The 20,759-nt window shown below is 37.5% G+C and overlaps 2 pseudogenes; one reads left to right on the top strand and one right to left on the bottom strand.

Moving 5' to 3' along the window:
- Window positions 1-13,698: 13,698 nt before the first annotated feature.
- Window positions 13,699-14,295, bottom strand: LOC100960400 (annotated as a pseudogene).
- A 4,714-nt stretch (window positions 14,296-19,009) lies between these two features.
- LOC111727604 lies at window positions 19,010-19,132 on the top strand (annotated as a pseudogene).
- Window positions 19,133-20,759: the final 1,627 nt, after the last annotated feature.

The following is a 20,759-nucleotide window of genomic DNA, read 5'->3' as shown; positions in this document are numbered from 1 at the left end:
CACCACACCTGGCTTACTTTTTCTATTTTTGTAAGGGGGGGGGGTCTCACTATGTTGTTCAGGCTTGTCTTGAACTCCTGAGCTCAAGCCATCCTCCTGCCTCCTTCTGCCTTGGCCTATGAAATTTCATTTGCATATCCTGTGCTCACTTATAAGCACTCTTATATATCCAAAATCAATTTATAAATGTGCATTATTCCGAATTACTGTTAGCCAGAGTAGTTTGCCTCTTTATAAACCTACAGACAGAAGCTGATACAGGGGATAGGGTAGATAGTCAGTGGGATAGCCCAAGGGGAGTGGTTACATTTCTGAGACCTTTCTTCCTGCGCACTCCCCAACACATGTTTTTTGGGGACCTTTGTTATACTTTGATTTAAATTTATTACTTTACATGCTTTGACTTTCATTCTGAGCTAATCTATATTTATATTTCAAAAACATGCTCAAACATAGTATTAATATAAACCTATAGTGTATGTGGTGTAGGAGTGTAGTTCTGATTGTTAAGGAGTTCAAATTGCTGGTGTAGAGGTTGTCAGGAACACGTCAGTAGGGATGCGATCTGCAGGCCCAGATTTTGCTGCTTTGGTGCTAGGTCTAGAGTTCTGTCTGCCATACGCACTATCTACTGAGGAATTCTTTTTTAAACGTAAATGTCCTGCAAGAGGGAAAAAATATTAAGCCCTTAAGCTCTTTACAGGACAGAGGAAGATAGGGAGCTCACATAGAGTGGAAAGAGGGAGATGTGCCATCTGTTCTTTCCTAGGTAATTTTCGACTTTTTCTTTCTTTTTTCTTCCTTGAAAAGGGCTAGAATAAATTTAGAGAATTTGGGTTCTTTTCTGAGGATGAATATAAGGACAAGTTTGAGAAAGGAGGCCCTGAAGAAAGAAGGGGAAGTAGATTAGCTCCTTGATGTTTTATCTAGGATCATTAATAGTTATTTAATTGGACTAAAGATACCTAGTAAATTTACATGGTGCAGACGACTTATTGCGTGTAGATCCTCTTAAGAAATTTAATTTTCTTTGTTTTTCTGAATTTTCTTTATTTCACTGTGTGCATCACATTTGTTTATGTTTATACATGTTTATGTAAACTCTGTTTCTAATTTTGCTAGAAGTCACTTAACTAAAGATCTTTCCAGATCTGGTCGTTATTAAAAATACCCTTTAGCCACTCCAAAACACTTCAGCAATTAATTTTAAATCTTCTCATTTAGAATAATTCAAAACTTTTTAATTCTGGTTATGAACTGATCTTCTTTTATGATTAATTCAAATTGAGAAAGAGTTTAGAGTTTATTCCCCCCCCCTTAAATTACTTGTTTTTGCCTAATATTAACATAGACTTTATTGATTTTTATATTGTTGCCAAACATGCTTTTCTAAAGGTTATTCACAGGTAAATGACCTGTTTGCATATTTGCATTCAGTTATTAAAGTGTTCATTGAATCAGCATATTAGGAAAAGAACAAAAACTGAGTTTGTAGATGAGTCCTCTAAGCTTGCAGAGCTTTGTTTTGGCTGCTGACAAGTTCCCTTTGTCGGGGAGCTGTACCCCTGATTTTCCGGTTGGCATCAGAAACTTGTCTTACAATTTTCTTTCAGCAGGGACTTTGGATTGCTGTTCCATGCCTCCACCTGCTGGTAAGGATGGCTCTTCATTTTTCAGAAAATGATGGCTTGAGGGAGAAGACCAAGGCAATGCAGGACAGGCAGAATGTGGGAAAGAAAACAAAATTGTTAATTGGATATCTAATTTTCAGCAAAGCCTACTCTGTTCTTCTATTCTGTTTTCAGTAGAACAGATTCTAGCTCACTACCATGTAACATACTTAGCACATGGTGCTTAGTGAAGATGCAGTAGTCTTGCTTTGGTGGTAGTCATGATAATCACAGCTGACAGCACGCAGGTAAAGGGTACCCACCAGCTCTGCATGGCTGAGAATCTACACACAACTTTAGACTTTCCGAAATCTGCCTATGGCCTATTGTTGACTGGAAGAATAAGCATTTAATACACAGTTTGTATGTTATATGTATTACATACCGTATGTACTGTATTCTCATGATAAAGTGAGAGAAAATAACACGTTAAGAAAATCCTAAGGAAAAGAAAATACGTTTGCTATTTACTAAGTGGAAATGAATCATCAAAAAGCTCTTCATTTTCTTCATCTTTACACTGAATAAGCTGAGGCATGAGTTGGTTGGGCTATCTCAGGGTTGGTGGTTTGTCTGAGAGTTTTTTCAGATTGTTGCAAATCTCCACAAACTTTCCGAGCATATTTATTGAAAAAATCTGCATATAAATGGGCCCACACAGTTCAAACCCCTGGTATTCAAGTGTCAACTGTATTTGTTCCCATTTTTGGAGTAACGCCTACATGCCAGATACTTTAATTGTTCTTAATCTTTGCAAAAATGAGATTAGGGGTATTACTCTCTTTTTTTTTTTTTTAACTGAGGAATGAATACACTGAGTTTTCAGGCATTAAATAAGTAGTATTTGTCTAGGGTAACACAGCTAGATAGTGAAAATGGGTTAAACTCTAGGTCAGGCTGGCTCTAAAGCCCATGGGTTCTCTCTTCTTCCTTTCACCTCTACGTGGTAAAAGGATGCTGCCTCAGAGGGTAGAATAAGGCCCAGTAGCTAGGAACAGCAGGGAAATGGAAAGGGAGATCTCCTGCTTAACCTCACTGGTATCAGAGAAATGTATAGTAAAAGAATGTGGTACTTAAAGGTTACACTTACGCAGTGCTAGTGAGATATAAATTGTACGTTTTCTGAAAAGTTGACAATTGAATAAAAAATTAATACTTTCTGGTTTAATTTTGAGAATCTGAGCAAATAACTAGAAGTGTAGATAAAGATTTTAATCTTCAAGTTTATTCATTTCATTGTTTATCATTGTAAAAAACTGAAAACAATTTACATATGGGTAAATAAAATATAGTATTATGGACTATAGTATGTTTCATTATTTCTATATTACATAACCATGTACATGCTTTCAAAAATTTAAAGTATATGTAATAGCATTGTTTTCAATGACTAAATGAATTTTACTATTATTTCTAAATTGTATACCACTAAAATGCTTTGAAAAATTTGAATAACAATTAACTCATCTGGGGGAAATGTTAGATTTCAAAATTTACAAAGAGTTATTTTGTAGAATATAGAGAATAGTTTATAAATAATTTGTAATGAATAAAAGTACATTTAGCTGCAATTTCCCATTTTCCCTGAGTATTGTGACTTTATGGGTACTTGGGACACTATTTAGAATTTTATGTAATTTCATCAGTGTTTTTCTATTAACATGAACCTCTTTCTTAACCCAAATAATTTAGGGATAAAAAGTCAAGTGAATTTTATCTATACCTAGATATCTGAGATTATAAATTCTCAGTCAGTGATAGTCCCAGACACCATGTTGAAAGACATTATATAAGTATTTTCTTAAGGGATTGACTCTTCTAGTTCTTTCCAACTTCATGATTCTATAATTCTTTGGGCAACACAATTAATCATATGCCTAACAGATGTGCTTGGATAGCTCTGATTGCTGTAAGGTAGTTTCATGTTCTGTGGGAGATACTGGGAAGTAAATTATATTAATTAATGCTTAATAACTATATTGTTATTATTATTATTAATGAGAGCTGGTGAAGAGACCTTGAACAGGGGTGAAAGGAAGAGCAAGAGAGAAGGTTAGGAATTTGGTCCTAGGAACCAATTTGTTTTGGGGGTAAAAATATTCCTACTTTTTTAGTTTGGGAGACCAGGGAGATTATTAAACTGTAATAAAAATACAGATAGGAGGAGGAGGCAAGTGTTTTTTCTTTCTTTTTTTCTTTGTGTATTTGTGGAGGGAGGGAGGGAGGTAATAAGCTTACTTTGAATATGTTGAGTTAAAGTATCTGGATAGTATCCAGTAAAGCAGGGGTCCTCAAACTTTATGAACAGGGAGCCAGTTCACGGTCCCTCAGACCGTTGGAGGGCCAGACTGCGGGCCCCGGGATTGAGTTGGCTGCTAAGCAGGACAGGCAGTGGTGGCAAAAACACCTGGCATGCTGGATAAATGTCCTCGGGGGACCGCATGTGGCCCGCGGGCCATAGTTTGAGGACGCCTGCAATAAAGGATGTCTAGAAGGCAATATCTTAGGAGGAAGGTCAGGGCTTATGATATATTTTGGCCTTTACTACAAGGGTTTTCAAAATATTTTTCACCTATTATCTCTTGAAAGAACTTAGAAAACCAAAACTATGTACTTTCTCACTTGTCTTGAATTTTTCACCTAAATTTCAGTATGTGTACATCATGTCACTTCTGGTGTATTGTTTCAATCACAATTTAAAATGTATCCAGGGGGATTTTTAGAAATTCAGTGTCTCCTATCCATTTTTTTAAATGCATTTTTTTTAAAGCTCTTAATTTTCACAGGATTTTTGCATTCTTCCCTTTTCTCTTTGGATTTTATTTTCATTTTACTTTCTCTACATATTATTATCCTAATGTATTCTTTTATATGTGAAAGTGTTTTATCATGTTCTATTTTTCTGCAATGAAAGTAAATTCATGAATTTAGTAGGTGGAAATAAAAGGTGCTTTATTATAGAGCAGTCACCCAATTTTAAGTTTTATGGACACAATTACTATTTTAAAAATACTAAAATTTTCTGTTTATAAGCATCCATGTCAAATTTATTTAGACTGAGTTGTCAATGCAGTCATGGCCAGAAGACAATCAAAACAACATATGTGAATAACAAAATCTAATCAGTGCCTGGTAATTCTGTTCCTTTTTTACTTTAATATTGAAACAATTGAGAAACCTCATTTGCAAATTTTAGTAGATGATGGTAAACACAGCTTTACATTAGTAATATCTCCCATCTTCTGAGTTGTGTGCATAAAACAGCAAAATTATTTTAATGCTTTATCAAGTAGCACCTGGATTTGATTCTCCTTTCATTTTTGTGGAAATGGTGATAAACCTTGACCTGAAAAAGGATTTGATACCCAGTGTTCAGGGTAATTAACTTTCTCAACATGATACTTGACGTGTCCTTTCAGCTCTCCAGATGTTGATAGATTTGAGACAGTATTCCACAGTAAGTTCAGAAAGTATGAAGAATTACAGTTTTATTTTATGAAGTGGCAGTGGGGCAGAGGAGGTGAAGTAAAGGAAAATTGACAGGCTGTATCAGCAGAATGGTTTTAGGAAACTATATATATGGAAATTGAGGCCCTAAAATGTCTTCCCCTGAGACTCTCTACCCTCATGAACTTGACCCATGCAGACTCAGTAGTCTATTATATTCCACCTGGTTGCTGTATTTTACCATTCTCCATAGCTTTAAGGAAATAACATCTTATTCTTATCAGTTTTTCCCTCTGGTATTTGATTGGTACTGGGTTTGGGTCTCCATACTTCATCATTCTAGGCCTCCTTTGATAATCGAATCAGTACATTAATGCTTGAAAGGGACTATGTAAGTAATTCCATTCCCAACACTTCACAGATTATATTTGTCCAAGATCACACAGTTAGAAACTGGAGAAGGTAGGGCTTTAAACTTAGCCCTTCCAACTTGTAACTGGTTGCTTTTCTCACTGTATCCCTTGCTTCCTTATAAAAGGATTAATCTTTAGGATTTCCTTCAGTCGCGGTCTTCCTTTACCCAGCATTATTCCTTTGAGTGGTGTGTCTTTAATACATTTAGGCATCCGTTTATGGACTGGTCATTATTTGAAAAAGTTAAAGTACAAGTGCACTCAACTCTAAAAATATCTGGGTTACTTCTAATTAAGACATTGAAAGTATAATGAGTCAGTTGGGAAGAGAACATTTGTTTTTGTTAAAATGTGACTTATGTGCAACTTAATAGGGATAACCTTTTATAAAGAAAGACATTTCTCACTTGTATTTTAAAAATCAACTTCTGAATGAAGATTTTCACCTTTTGGAATTAGAGTTAATATTCCTAATATTCAGAGAGCTCATACCGCATTATTTTGTGTATTTACTATGTGTGAAATGGTGAATGGTGGAGTTTTTTTTTCATTGAAATTTTTCTTTCCTTTTTGTGTGACTTTTTCGTAGTGAACATGTATTTTAAGAAAAAAACAATGAGGTTATTCTAAAAAGTAAAGTGAAAAAATTTGTTTTTAATAAGTGTAATACCATCAAATTCCTGAAAATGAGACTATTCAGTAGAAAATTGGGAGAAGACTCAAAGCAGTTCTAAGACGAAGTGTAAATGTATGAAACCATGTACAACTTCCTTAGTAATAAAGGAAATGTAAATAAAAGATTTTTTTCTTTTGGCCGAAGTGTATTTTCATATTGGTGAAGACTAACATAATTCAGTGTTGCAAGGATGTGAGAAAATATGTATTGCTCTCTAATATATGGAGTTGAAGCATCATTTGAGTCAACCTTTTGAGAGGACAGAGGTCTTTACAATACAAATGAAAATTTTAAATGTGAACGCTACTCTTTCTACAGTGCTAGAATTTGTCCAAAGGGGTAAATCACAAAACTTTGATAAGATAAAGATTTTGGGTAACAATTTGTGGCTTCGGTAATGATGGGTGTTTGGATTTATTTTCAGTGCTCGTCAGTGAAGGATTATTTAAATCATGGTATTTTAATTCAACAGAAAACTGTGTCCAATACAATGATGCCATATACCTGTATTTGTCATGGAGAGATGTACATAACAATTTGGAGGGGGGCAACTTTCCACATAATATCCATATTTGTGGACAAAATTACAGAAGATAGATGTATTAGTGTATGAATACACTCAAATCTGGGAGGTTGCTCAGTATGATGTTTACAATGGCTATCTTTGGGTAGTGAGATTTCTGGTAGTTTTTATTATCTTGGTACTTTTGTGAAAGCAGTGGCCATATATACTTTTTTTTTTGGTAGTTTTTGGCCGGGGCCAGTTCGAACCCACCACCTCTAGTATATGGGGCCAGTGCCCTACTCCTTTGAGCCACAGGTGCTGCCCTGCATATATAATTTTTTGTAATCAGAAATCAAAGGTATTTTTTCGAACCTTCCCATTAAAAGAATACTTGTGTCTGTTAGTTAGAATATCATTTAAGTAGAATTTTTAAATTATAAAGAGACTGAGGTCTAGTTAGTTAATTTTACAAGTATGTGGCTGGAAGTGGATTGTTTACTGCTGTATCCCAGTGTGCCTCACACATAGTAGGTGTTCAGAGGCATAGTTTATTAAAATGGAAGTATAAGCATGTGCTGTTAACAGGGTTGTATTCTGAGACATGCATTGCTCAGTGATTTTATGGTTGTATGAACAAGTAGAGTATACTCACACAGACCTGCGTGGTCTAGCTACTGCACACCTAGCTATACGGTATAGCCTGTTACTTTCCTAGGCTTCAGACCCATGCAGCATGTTATTGTACTGAACATTCTATGCAATTGTAACAGAATGGTGTTCGTGTATTTAAACATGTGTAAACATAGGAAAGGCGCAGTAAAAATACAGTGATACACTCTTATGGAACCATCAACATATGTGTGGTCCATTGTTGACTGAAATGTAATTATTCAGCACATGACTGTGTAGTTAATTATGGAGGAATACATTTCATTCTTAATGAAAGATGAAGATAATTGGAGTGTGGTGGTGGATAGTTTACAAAAAAACATTTACCTACTTCAAAGCTGAGAAAGTAAGCTTTCTGCCGTAATTTACTCAAATAATTGAGAGTCTCTATCTGCATCACATATATTTACAAAATCTTACTAAGACGTCCTCAAGAAAACTTATAGCTCAGAATCATGGACTATTAATGTTAGGAGAGACCACAGAGATCAGTCCCTATGACATACAAACGAATACTTTGAGACTAGAGAGGTTAAAGGGCACATCATGACAATGCAGAAGTCCCTTCCGTTGACTATTTTGACTATTCAGCCTTACTCGAACACCTTGGAGGTGGGAAGATTGCCACTTCATAAGACAATGCATTATGGTGTTGAATTGTATAGTGGGTTGAATGGGGTCACCATGTCCACCAGGAACCTCAGAATGTGACCTTAATTGAGGGGAGGGGTCTTTGCAGATGTAATTAAGGTGAGATCATATGGGATTATGTTACACAAGGAAGAAGTCCATGTTAAGAAGAAGGCAGAGATTGGGGTGATGCATCTACAAGCCAAATAGGAAGATTCTCCGAATCCTTCTAAGGGAGCATGGCCCTGGCAACCTTGATCTTGACACTTCCAGCCTCCACAGAAAGTCGATTTCTGTTGTTTTAAATTACCCAATTTGTGATAATATGTTATGGCAGTCCTAGGAAACCATTATTACAAATGGCTTTGCTTGTTCTATATTTGTTTACTCTTTCAATCAGCCAGTCTTTACTGAGCACTTCTTATGCACCAGGCACTCTGCTAGGTATTTATTATAAAGATGATTAAGACATTGTTTCTACCTTTACTCTTTGTTCATTCTTGGGGCATGGTCCAGTAGGAGAAAAAGCCAGGTAAATACATAATTGCAATACATTTTGGTACACATTCTCATTAGAAGTAGTGTGTGAAGTTAAGTGATAGCCCTTGAAGCTGGATGAACAGGGAATGTTTTACAGTGAGGTCTGTGTGTTTGGTTTCAAGGATAGAGTTTGAAGTCAGCCTCTGTGGGAATTCTGTTTTATTCTGCCACATCTGGTGCCATCAGTCCTGTCTGGTCTGAGACATGTTTGGCCTCCTGCAACAGCCTCCTCCACTAGAGTTACTTCTCCACAGATTCGTTGAAGTAACTTTAAAAAGGTAGTGAGATCCTGTCAGTCTACTGAGAGTGTCAAGATGTTCTCATCGCAGTTAACATCCCAACTCCTTTTCATGATCTGGCACATGTAATCTGGTCCTTGCTACCTCTTCATCCATATCTCCTTTCACAGTGGCCTCCCTGTTGGCTGTGAAGCTGCCAGCTTTGTTCCCATCTTTGGCTTTGCACTGTTCCTTCAGACTCTATGTCCTTGTCATTCAAGTCTCAGCCCAGTCATTGCAGAGGAGCACTCCTTGACTGCTGTGTTTGAAATGGTACCCATTCCCTTATCCGTTCCATTGCCTCGTTTTGTTTTATTTACGGCATACACCACTAACTTGATTTATTTGTTTCTACCTGGCACCCCTGCCTGTTCCCCACCATCATGGAGAACAGGAAAGCTGTTTGCCCAGTTTCCTGGTGTGTCCCTAGTGCACGACACATAGTAAGTGTTCTTCACAGAAGGAGGAAGGAAAGCTTACTCTTTCAGTCTCATGCTTATCATGTCAGAACATATGTCACCGTAACTTTCCTTTGGATGAATCCCCATTTGTATTTTTATAATTTCATTTTTTTAATGCCACCCTCCACCACCTCCCTCCAAAATTCCACCTTCAGCTTTATACCATTTTTGAATTGCCTTCTGTGATATTGGAGCTATCTTAATCTCTAAATATATGTAAGTCTTATTTAAGAATGCACTAAGGTTTAGAAAGTAAGCTGCCCAAAGTAACACAGCTATAAGTGGTATTTCTAGGATTTAAACTTAGATCTCTGTCTAACTAGAGCTCTGCTGTGCTGGTGTGGAGGCTGATGTTTTTGGTTAAGTGGGAGGTATAAATCCAGAATTAGAATAGGAGTTCTGTCCATTTGGAATAGAAATAGAAAATTCTTATTGTTTGTTTCTATAAGAAGAACTGGGTGATATTTGTTAAAAAAAAAAAAGAGAGACAGAGAGACCTTTAAAAAGTAACTTGAAGTTTTGGGGACTAAAAGTGAATGTATGCTTGTTATAAAATACATGGAATTTACAAAAAAATAGGATAAAGCAAACTTTATCCATAGTTTCACCACCCAGAGGTAACCACTCTTAACATTTTAGAACATTTTAATCCAGTATGTTTTTCTGTGCAGAAATACTATAATAATCATTTTAATGTATGTATTTTAAATTTGAAATAATTTGCTAATGTAATTATTAGATCAAAATATGTTGTCAAATTTCTTTCCAGAAGGTGATGCCAATTTATATTTATACGAGTAGCATCTGAGTGCCTGTTTATGCTTCGCCAATATTTTTAACTTTCATTTCTTGAATTTTTGCTGATTTTAAACTTTACATGTTTATTATTAATGACCTGGTATCTGTAGGCAAACCTCAGAGACATTGTGGGTCAGCTTTCAGACCATTGCAGTAACATGAATATCACTATAAAATGAGTCACATGAATCTTTTGGTTTCCCAGTTCATAGAAAAGTTGTATTTATACTGTACTGTAGTTTATTAAGGGTACAATAGTGTTATATTCAAGGGGCAGGCTGCCTATCCAAGACATGTTTGGCCTCCTGCAACAGCCTTCTCCACTAGAATTACTTCTCCACAGATGCGTTGAAGTAACTTTTAAATCGTCTGAGCCTCCAATGAGTGCATACCTTAGTTAAGGTATACCTCCTTAGTGTTGAAAATGCAGGCAATCATCTGAGCCTCCAATGAGTGCATACCTTAGTTAAGGTATACCTCCTTAGTGTTGAAAATGCAGGCAATCATCTGAGCCTCCAATGAGTTGTAATCTTTTTGCTAGTGGAGGCTCATGCCTTGATGTTGAGGCCTGATGGCTGATCAGGGTGGTGGTGGCTGGCTGCTGAAGGTTGGAATGTCTGTGGCAATTATTTTAAAAAAAAGGCAACAGTGAAGTTTGCTTCATCAGTTGACTTCCCCTTTCGTGAACGATTTCTCTGTAGCATGTGCTTCTGTTTGAGAGCGCTTTATCCACAGTAGAACTTTCAAAATTGGAGACTGTCCTCTCAAACACTGCCCCTGCTTTATCAACTAAGTTTATGAACTATTCTAAATCCTTTGCTGTCATTTCAACAGTGTTCACAACATCTTCACCAGCATCATCGTCTTGCACCTTCAGACTCCAGTGCTAGTTCTCTTGCTTTGTCCATCACATCTGTAGTTACTTCCTCCATTGAAGTCTTAAAGCCCTTAAAGTCACCCATGAGGGTTAGAATCACCTTCTTCCGAATTCCTGTTAATGGTGATATGTGATTTCCCATGAATCACAAATGTTCTTCATTGCTTCTAGAGTAGTGAATCTTTCCCAGAAGGTTTTCAAGTTACTTTGCCCAGATCCATCAGAAGATTTACTCTCTATGACAGTTATCACTTTAAGAAATTTATTTCTGGCTTGGCGCATGTGGCCTAAGTGGCTAAGGTGCCAGCCACATACACCTAAGGTGGCGGGTTCGAATCTAGACCAGGCCTGCCAAACAACAATGATGGCTGCAACTAAGAAATAGCCGGGCATTGTAGTGGGTGCCTGTGGTCCCAGCTACTTGGGTTCTTAACTAATAAGATTAGTTCAATTAAAAGCCCTCAGATTTTATGTTTGAATGTTTTTTGATTATATGTCATTTGTTTCTATTAAATTTTTTTTGCAAACACACACACACAAAATCAGATTTTAAAGCAAAAAAATAATAAGATGAGAAAGTTGAAATTACTCCTTGATCCTTGACCTGCAGCATGGATGTTATGTTAACAGGTATGCAGACAATGTTAACCTCCGTGTATATCTCCATCAGAGCTCTTGGGCAACTAGGTGCCTTGTCAGTGAGCAGTTATCTTTTGAAAGTATTTTTTTTTCTTTTTCTGAGCAGTAGCTCTCAATAATGGGCTTAAAATATTCAGAACGCCATGCTGTAAGCAGATGGAGGTACTGTCATCCAGGCTTTGTTATTACATTTGTAGAGCACAGGTAGAGGAGATTTGGCATAACTCTTAAGGGACTTAGTATTTTTTGAATGGTAAATGATACTTGCTTCAACTTCAAGTCAAGAGCTGCATTAGCCCCTAACAGGAGTCAGCCTGCCCCTTGAAGCTTTGAAACCAGTCTTTGATGACTCCTCTCTAGCCATGAAAGTCCTAGTTGTTATCTTCCAGTAGAAGGGTGTTTTGTCTACATTGGAAGTATATTGTGTGACCTTCTTCATCAGTGATCTTAGCTAGGTCTTCTGTATAACTTGCTACTGCTCCATCAACATTGGCTTCTTCATCTTACACATTTACGTTATGGAGATGGCTTCTTTCATTCTTCTTTATGAGCTAACCTGTGCTAGCTTCCAACTTTTTTCTGCACCTTCCTCACCTCTCTCGGCCCTCACAGAATTGAAGAGTTAGGGCCTTGCTCTGGAGCAGGCTTTGGTTTAATGGAATATTGTCACTGGTTTGATCTTCTATCCAGAACACTAAAACTTTCAACTTGTCAACAGTAAGGCTGTTTCACTTGTCATTTGTGTGTTCACTGAAGTAGCACTTTTAATTTCCTTCGAGAACTTTTTCTTTGCATTACCAGCTTGGTTAACTATTTGGTGCAAGAGGTCTAGCTTTTGGTTTTTTCTGGGCTTTTAACGTGCCATCCTCACTAAGCTTAATCATTTCTGACTTTTGGTTTAAAGTGAGAAATATCCAACTCTTCCTTAGACTTGAAGAGATAGAGGCCATTGTAAGGTTATTAATTGACCTAATGTATATATTATTTTGTCTTAGGGAATAGGGAGGCTGGAGGAGAGGGAGAGAAATGGGGAAACAGCTGTTCAGTGGAGCAGTCAGAATACACAAAGCATTTATTAAGTTCAATTCTTATAGGGATGCAGTTCGTGACACGTCAAAACAATTATCATGTAGTATAACCAAAGGTCACTATCATAGGGCGGTGCCTGTGGCTCCAGGAGTAGGGCGCTGGCCCCATATACCAGAGGTGGTGGGTTCAAACCCAGCCCAGCCAAAAACTGCCAAAAAAAAAAAAAAAAGACCAGTATCATAGATCACCATGACTGATATAATAATAATGACAAAATTTGAAATATTGTGAGAATTACCAAAATGTGACGCAGAGATACAAAGTAGGCAGATGCTGTTGGAAAAATGGTGCCAATAGACTTGATCTATGCAAGGTTGCCACAAACTTTCAATTTGTTTTTTTAAAAAAAGGGAGTGTCTGTGAAGCTCAATAATGAGGTTTGCCTGTGTCTTCTAGGAATTGTTTATATCTATTCCTGGTTTTCTCTTGTCAACTTAGTATATTTTAGGGCACTTTTTGTGCGTATGAGAATGAATATTTTTATTTGTGGCAGACTTACCAATATTTTTTGCCTTAATTTTAATAAGATGTTATTCTACCTACACTTCCAGATCTTCATATAGTAAATCTTTCATCTCTTTAATGATGTAGTAATGGGAGCAAGTTTATTATTAGTGAAAGTTTTCAATATTTTATAAATAAGTCTTCCACATGTAGACTTTTTAGTAGACTGTTTTGATTAAGATCTTTGCCTTTTTAATATGTTGAATTAACTGTTTGTTAATAACAAACTATTGATTTTACATAAAGACTTGATATAAAGACTTACCTCTTTGTATTTTTAATACATGGTAAAAAAAAATATGTGTCAGGATAAATAGTTTTCTAGAACTGAGAATTTGGAATTGCTATTCTTGGAAAAGGATACTGAAAATGAATGATTTGAAAACAAATGTACTGCCGAAGCCCCCTGGTGTTAAAGCAGTCAGCACACAGTCTCCGCTTAGACAAATTTTTTTTTTTTTAGAATAATGACCACATTACATGAACTAAGAGAGAAGAAGAATTATTTGCCTTTCCAGGCCTTGATTTTCCTCTGATAGAACTCCAGCCCTTTGCCTTCTAGCACATAGCCATCTGCTCGGCCACACTGGCCTGGTCTTGATGCAATACTCGCAAGAAGCTTGCCCTGCTGGAACTGCTCCTCCAGAAGACTGCTTATTTTGGCGTTCTTTTTCCTTTCATCATATTTGTTCTGAATTTTTTTGAACTTTTTGTTTAAAATCTCTTCTTCCCCAGGAGTCAGGTTGGCTCCTTTCTTGCGGCCCAGGGGCAGTGCATGGTGTGCTGCCAATAAGCACGATGCAGTTCTTCACCAGGGTCTTGGTACGGACCAGCTTGTTATTGGATGCACTGTAGACAACATCAGTGGTGCTTGTTCTCCTAGTACAACACTCTGAGCCCCAAGAGAAGTTCCCCACATCCAGCCTCAGGGCACGGTGTTTCTTGTTACCTCCCCAAACATGGACAGTGTGTATGCGGCGGGGGATAATCTTGGTGTTGGCAGTGGGGTGTCCCAGCTCATACTTCCGCTTCTGTGGTAGGGCTTTCTCTTGCCCCCAGTCTAGCAGCGCTTGTGCCAGTTGTCTCGAGAGATGCCCATTGCTTGGTGCTGGCTGGAAAGAGAAAATGCAAAGATGCACGGTCTGGTTTGTAAAAAAAATCCTTAGGCAATTATTTTTAATTTTGTGACACCTCTACAGAATTAAATGGAAAATAGGTCCCATCTAGACAACTTCTCTAAGATCTTTAATTTTTTTAAATTTGTATAATTTTGTTCTATTGTAGCCACCTCCTTTTTTATTTTATACTTATAATAACAAGCAATTTAACTAAAACCCTAATGGTTTCCAGGACAGTTATATTAGAAGGTAAATATGACAGCTTGAGGCTCTGTCTCAAAAAAAAAAAGAAGGTAAATATTTATTCTTAGCAAGGTAAAAGCTAAAAATAATAACTTCTGTCTTTTTTTTTTGGCCAGGGCTGGGTTTGAACCCACCACCTTTGGCGTATGGGGCCAGGGCCCACCTCCTTTGAACCACAGGCACCGCCCATAACTTCTGTCTTTAAATAGCCCTCATGAAGTGACATCAGAACTTATACAACATGAAGGAAGTGGCCCAGATAAAGCCAGAGTCTCCTGTGTGTCTCCCTTTGCACTGATCATATGATGCAGCCATTTAGCCAGGTGCTCTCGAAAAAAGTTCCTGGATGGGAGAGACCAGAACTGCTTCACCTGTTTTCCTAATGATCGTATGAAATGGAAACAGTTGGTTTATCACTTTGTGTCTCCAGATCTCCCCCTTGTAGTTCATCCAAGTACCAGGAAACTGGAACAACTCCCATTTAGGCACTAGCCAAAGAGATTCTGGTAGTTGGGAGTCCATCTGTGTTTGCCAATTGGCTATATTCAGAGGAACAATAAACTTCCTATGTCTTCGTGACAGGAAGTAGTTTTATAAGTGTGCGCCAGTGCCTGCTCAGTGCAGGCTTCTCTTCCAGAAGCCCAGATACTCCCAAGAGAGATTGGCTGCCAGAGTCATTCATGTTGGGTCATCTTCAGGCAGCTATAGGATTCAGGAACAGAAAAGACTGGCGAGTGGCTGAGGATACCTCACCCTGTGAAGTTTCCAAAGTGAAACCTCAACCCAGAGAACTTCTGATAAGGTGTCTGCGCCATTTCTCAGCTTGTAGTGTCCCAGCGTCCTCCCTACAGACCTTCCTGTACCTGCACGTTGCAGGATGACAGAGGGAGGCTGGGGCAGTCACCTGGAGCAGATGAGAAAAAAACAGTAGAGTAAAATATTTAAATTTCTATTAAAGAATTTATTTTTTAAAATTTATTTTTATTTGTTAAGAATTCGTATCTTAGAAACATTTTAAAGAATTTTTAAGTGGCTTGCAATAGGAGAGGGCAAGCAGAAAGTAAAAGCAGGACATAGATTACCTGAAACTTGTAGAAACAACATTAATTTTTTTGTCACAATGAAAATATTCCAAATTCATTTTCAGAGGGAAACTTTCTGAAAGTGACTTTGAGGGTTATGGTGGTTGGCCTCAGCCCATTTCCATTTGAGGTGTGGTTTTATTAACTTTGTAGAGGTTTTCCACCCTCTTTTCCCATCAGCAGTGTCTTTAAGTTTCTTTGTTTTAATGATAGGACCTTAGAGCAGTGGGGTGGGCTGGGGAAAAGAGACATTTGAACTATAAAAATAAAAGATTAGTCTGGGAGGCCAAGGCGGGTGGATTGCTTGAGCTCAGGAGTTTGAGACTAGTCTGAGCAAGAGGGGAGACCCTATCTTTAAAATTAGCTGGGCATTGTGGCAGGTGCTATAGTCTTAGCTACTTGGGAGGCTGAACAAGAGGATCCCTTGAGTCCAAGAGTTTGAGGTTGCTCTGAGCTATGACACTGTGGCACTCTACTGAGGACAACGAAGTGTGAGTCTGTCTCTAAATAAATAAATAATGGAGGATTAGAATTTTGTTTTCCTCTGAACAACAACGAAAAGATTCAAATTTTATCTGTATTTTTAACTTTTTTATATCCTGATTTTATGTATGTTGTATAGGGACATAAAAGTGTGTGTATATAAAATTTATAAATAAATGCATTGAAAAATTGGAGATCACTGCCTCAGAACCTGTTAATGCTGTGAATCTTTTCACACGCACCCCAAATGGTGGGGGGGAAGCTCATGCAGAAATGTATATAACATTTCAAAGAGTTTTTGAAATCATCTTATCCCTATAACACTTGTGTTCCCATTTGTCTGTGACTTTCTTTTTGCTTCCTGGATTCACATATCCTCAGCTTTTTGTCTGCTGATTGAATTGACTTTATTATACAATTCTGATGTCAGTCCTTAAGGTTTCAGCCCAGGATTAGCTCTTAACGCAGTTTACCTTGTGGGCTGATCTGTTCTCACTTCGGTGTGTTTGATTAGACGATGTGCTTCTTAAGAGGCAACATTGTTTACTTAGTTTTGTTAAGCCCAGTACTTCACACAAAGTAGATATTTGACAAATGCAGAAAGTGCATCAAACCTTATCAAATTCTGTCAGTGATCCAGGCCTGCTGGAGTCCAGCTCTCTGCTCTGTCCAGGCTCCTCCGTCTTTTCCCTCTTGCCACATTGCCGCCCCATCCCCTGCTGTGTCATGTAGTTATTTCTGTTTTAAAGAAACATGTCATCTTAATATGGCCAGTATTGATTCTTAGAACAATGGCAAGGGATTTCCAGAGAGCCCCTTGAAGTGGCCTAATACTCAGATTCTCATAATGCTATTGGATGGCTTGGTCAGAATGAGGGGCATAAAGGACTGGATATGTCTCTGGGGCCTTAGTCATGCTGGTAAGTTGGACCTTGTTGAGTAACCAGATGACTGTAGGCAGTCCTTATCTTTAGTAGCCTGTGGGACATGACCCCAGGTCAACACACCCTGTTTGTAACCAAAGGGAAATGGTTATACTATTTTGCTTGTTAGGAATTGGATCAGCTCATTCAGATGTGACACCATTGATGTCTAGTAGAAATACAAAGTGGGCCACATATGTAATTTCTTACACCTACTTTTTAAAAGGTGAAACAGGTAAAAGTAAATTTAACATACTTTATGTAGCCCACTGTACTTAATAATTTAACATGTAATGAAAATCTATTTAAGATCTATTTTAGTTTTTAGGTACTAAGTCTTCAAAATCTAATGTATTTTACTCTGAGGGTACATTTCAGTGCTGACTGGAACCATTCCAGGAATTCTATAACCAAAGTGGCTAGTGATTCTCATTGCGCAGCACGGCTCCAGAAATAGGTATTTCTGGTATATACTATTAGGGAGTCAGGGGCACCACTCTTTTTCTCCTACAAGTAGACAAATTTGTAGGAGTAATATGTTAATGGGTTATGCACATTTTCTTCTCTTTAAACCTTAGATTTTATTAGGAGCCTTGGAAATACCAAGATACTGTGTAAATTGGCTATATTTGGGGAGGGATTATATAGTTTCAAATAAGAGAAGACAGCAGAGTTTTCAACTTCATTTTGCTTTCTTTGGCTTGGGCTATTTTAGTTTCTTGGGAGGAACTTTAAATTGTTTTATGAGAAGTTCTGCTTCTCACAAATGGGACCCCTCTCATCCTTTTCTAGTTTTTTGGGTTGCAGGAAGCTGCTGGATGAGGAAATTCACAAAGCTTTTTAGATCTGGTTCCCATATCTCTTTGCATCGAGACATTGTTTTCTCTAAAAAATACAAATACAAAAGATAAAAAGATTTTTTAAAAAGTAGAAAAAGGGTTGTTACTTAGTTGTGTGAAGCTAGTCTTAGTTGGTTAAAGCCTCTAGCTGGTGCCCTTTTGGAACATAAGTACATAATTCTTTACTTATTAAAGCACACAGATGGCTGATTGCAGACCAAGTATCTTGGATTTGGAACCTTGGCCAGAGAATCCGTGTTTTACACCATGATAGAGTAAATGGGATGAACATTTCTTAAGTCTCTTTTGAAACTTTTTCACTCTGTTTTAAGAATTGCAGCCTTAGTTGTTTAAATCAACAATTTCAGCTTTGAAAATTGTCAGAGTAATTTCAAATAATGTCACTGAAAGTTTGGTAAAGAATAATTATTCATAATCCTATCCCCATAACAATATTATTTTATTTCCTTTGTTTATGTACATATTTTTGGATACTCCTAACCATTTTGTAGCTTTGGGGGATGGAATACTTTTTAAAATATGGGTTTGTGAGGTACTTGGTCTTTATAGTAAAGTAACATTTTATTTTGCAGTCATTTAATAGCACGGGAATGTGTCTGGGCTGGTGAAGCAATTCTCCATGAAGTAATACAGAGATCCACTTGTCATGGTTGTCTTTGAGTTGCTACCAATTTACACGTAAGCCTGTGGCAGGGAGGGGAGGAAATTTAGGACAGTTTGCCATTGAGGGGAAGAGGAAGTTTTGTACTGTCTCTTTTGCTCACATCATCTCAGTGAGAACTTAGTTGCATGGTTAAGCCTAATTGTGAAGGAGTCTAGGAGGTGGAGCCCAACTGTCTGGTTTATATGTTCAAGAAGAATGTGAGATAGACTTCAGGGGACAACTGGTTGTCTGCCACAACTTAAGTAAGTTAGTCTTGGCAACCTCTGTCAAAGGGGAGAATTATGAGGAAGTTTATAGTGGAGTCATTTTGTGCTTTCAACTTTTAAGGATTATGTAATTTCTCAGATGTGTGTACCATAGTTTCACTAATATCCAGCTTTGTGGAATACTTACATTGCTTTAAATTACATACTGTTAGAAATAAAAATAACATTGTACCTGCATGGGTTTTGATTTACACCTGGGCCTCTCATAGTACCCCATGCCAGAGCAAACTGTGGCCCTGAACCATTGCCTGGCCTCTGTGTCTATAGGCTGCTAGCACTGAAGTGGGTTGCACAGAGGAAAAAAACAAACAAACAAAAAAAAAACATTGTACAAACATGCTAGTCAGAGTTTTCTCCATATTTTGTATTATTTCCTTAAGAATGGTTTTTATAGAAGTGGAATTATTGGTCCAAACAATGCAAATATTTTTATAGAGTTTGTATTTGTGCATTACTTTTCTAACGTAACATTTCAGCACTTGAAAGAGAGTGCAACTTTGAAGTATATTATACTGTTGAACTTGGACAGTTGGCCCCAAGAATAATGGGAATTGGTGGCATTCTAGCTTAAGGCTGCTCACAATCCCCTACCCCCTCTCTGCCCCAGCTCGTTGGCATGGAGATAAGCCAACCAGTGATAAGGCTATAAGGACCCCTCAGTCTGTAGGGGTCTTAGCTCTTGGAAATGTGGGCGATTCACATTGGCATTATTTGTGGATCTAAATGTCCAAAGGTGCAAAAGAGGGCTAGTGCTCAGCTCAAATACTTTGAAGTTTTGGTAGTGTTTGGGGTAGGCGTATTTCTAGATGAGTCTGTGCACATGCTCAAGAAAGACCTTAGAAAGGCATAAAGTATTCACATACTTTTGACTGACTACGAAGTTGCATCAGTGCACCAGGAGACTTGAAAAGACCTTATGGAAAGTTAAACTCAGGGCACACTTGGAAACATTGATTTTTTTTTTTTTTTTGAGATAGAGTCTCACTTTGTTGCCCAGGCTAGAGTGCAGTGGCATGATCATAGCTCACTGCAACTTCAAACTCTTGGATTCAAGTGATCCTCCTACATCAACCTTCCAAGTAGCTGAGACTACAGGTACAGGTCACCATGCTTGACTGATTTTTTTGTAGAGGTGGGGTCTTGCTGTGTTGCCCAGGCTGCTCTTAAACTGAACTTAGAATGTGCTCCTCTACCCACTCACATATTCATCAGCAGAGATGGAAGCCTTACTTTCTTGAGGTGTTTGAACACAATCTCTGTCCAATCTCAGAGTGACTACTAAATGATTCAGTGGGTCAATCCTTGAGACACAGGTTTAAAAATAAAACTAAGTATTAAAACAATACAAAACAAAAAAAAAAAAACTGAGCAGAGATATCAGTGATAACATAATCACAGAGGAGATAGATTTCACATGTTTACCCTAGGCATGATACTAAATAAAAACAAATAAAAATGACAATAGTACCTTTAAAAGGGAAAAAAGGTTCAGAACTCAGTTGCCACATTATCTAAAATCCCTAGGTGTAACAACAACAAAATGACAAGGTGTATAAAGTAACAAAGTGTGACTCATGCCTAGGAAAAAATTAGTCAGTAGAAATTGTCTCTGAATGTCCTTGAATATTGGATTTAATAAAGACTTCAACTATTATAAATGTGTTAAGAGAACCGATAGAAACTATGGTTAAATAATTAGAGGAAAATATAACAATAATAAGTCAACAAAGGTAGCTTCTCAATCAGGATGTAGGAATTATTTTTTAAAGTTAAAATAACAAAAAATGTTCTCTTGATATGACGAGAGGGCATTGCAGCACAGTAGTGTTCCTTCTCCAAACCTGAGTCTAATTATGAGAACACAGCATAAAACCAAACCAGGGTCGTTCTGTAACAGCACCTGACCAATACTCTTTAAACTGTC

Source organism: Otolemur garnettii, unplaced genomic scaffold (genome assembly GCF_000181295.1).
Source record: "Otolemur garnettii isolate 467f Iridium unplaced genomic scaffold, OtoGar3 scaffold00113, whole genome shotgun sequence".
In the NCBI taxonomy this organism is placed as follows: domain Eukaryota; kingdom Metazoa; phylum Chordata; class Mammalia; order Primates; family Galagidae; genus Otolemur; species Otolemur garnettii.
Note: the sequence above shows the minus strand (reverse complement) of the source record. Positions and strands in the feature narration are given on the sequence as shown.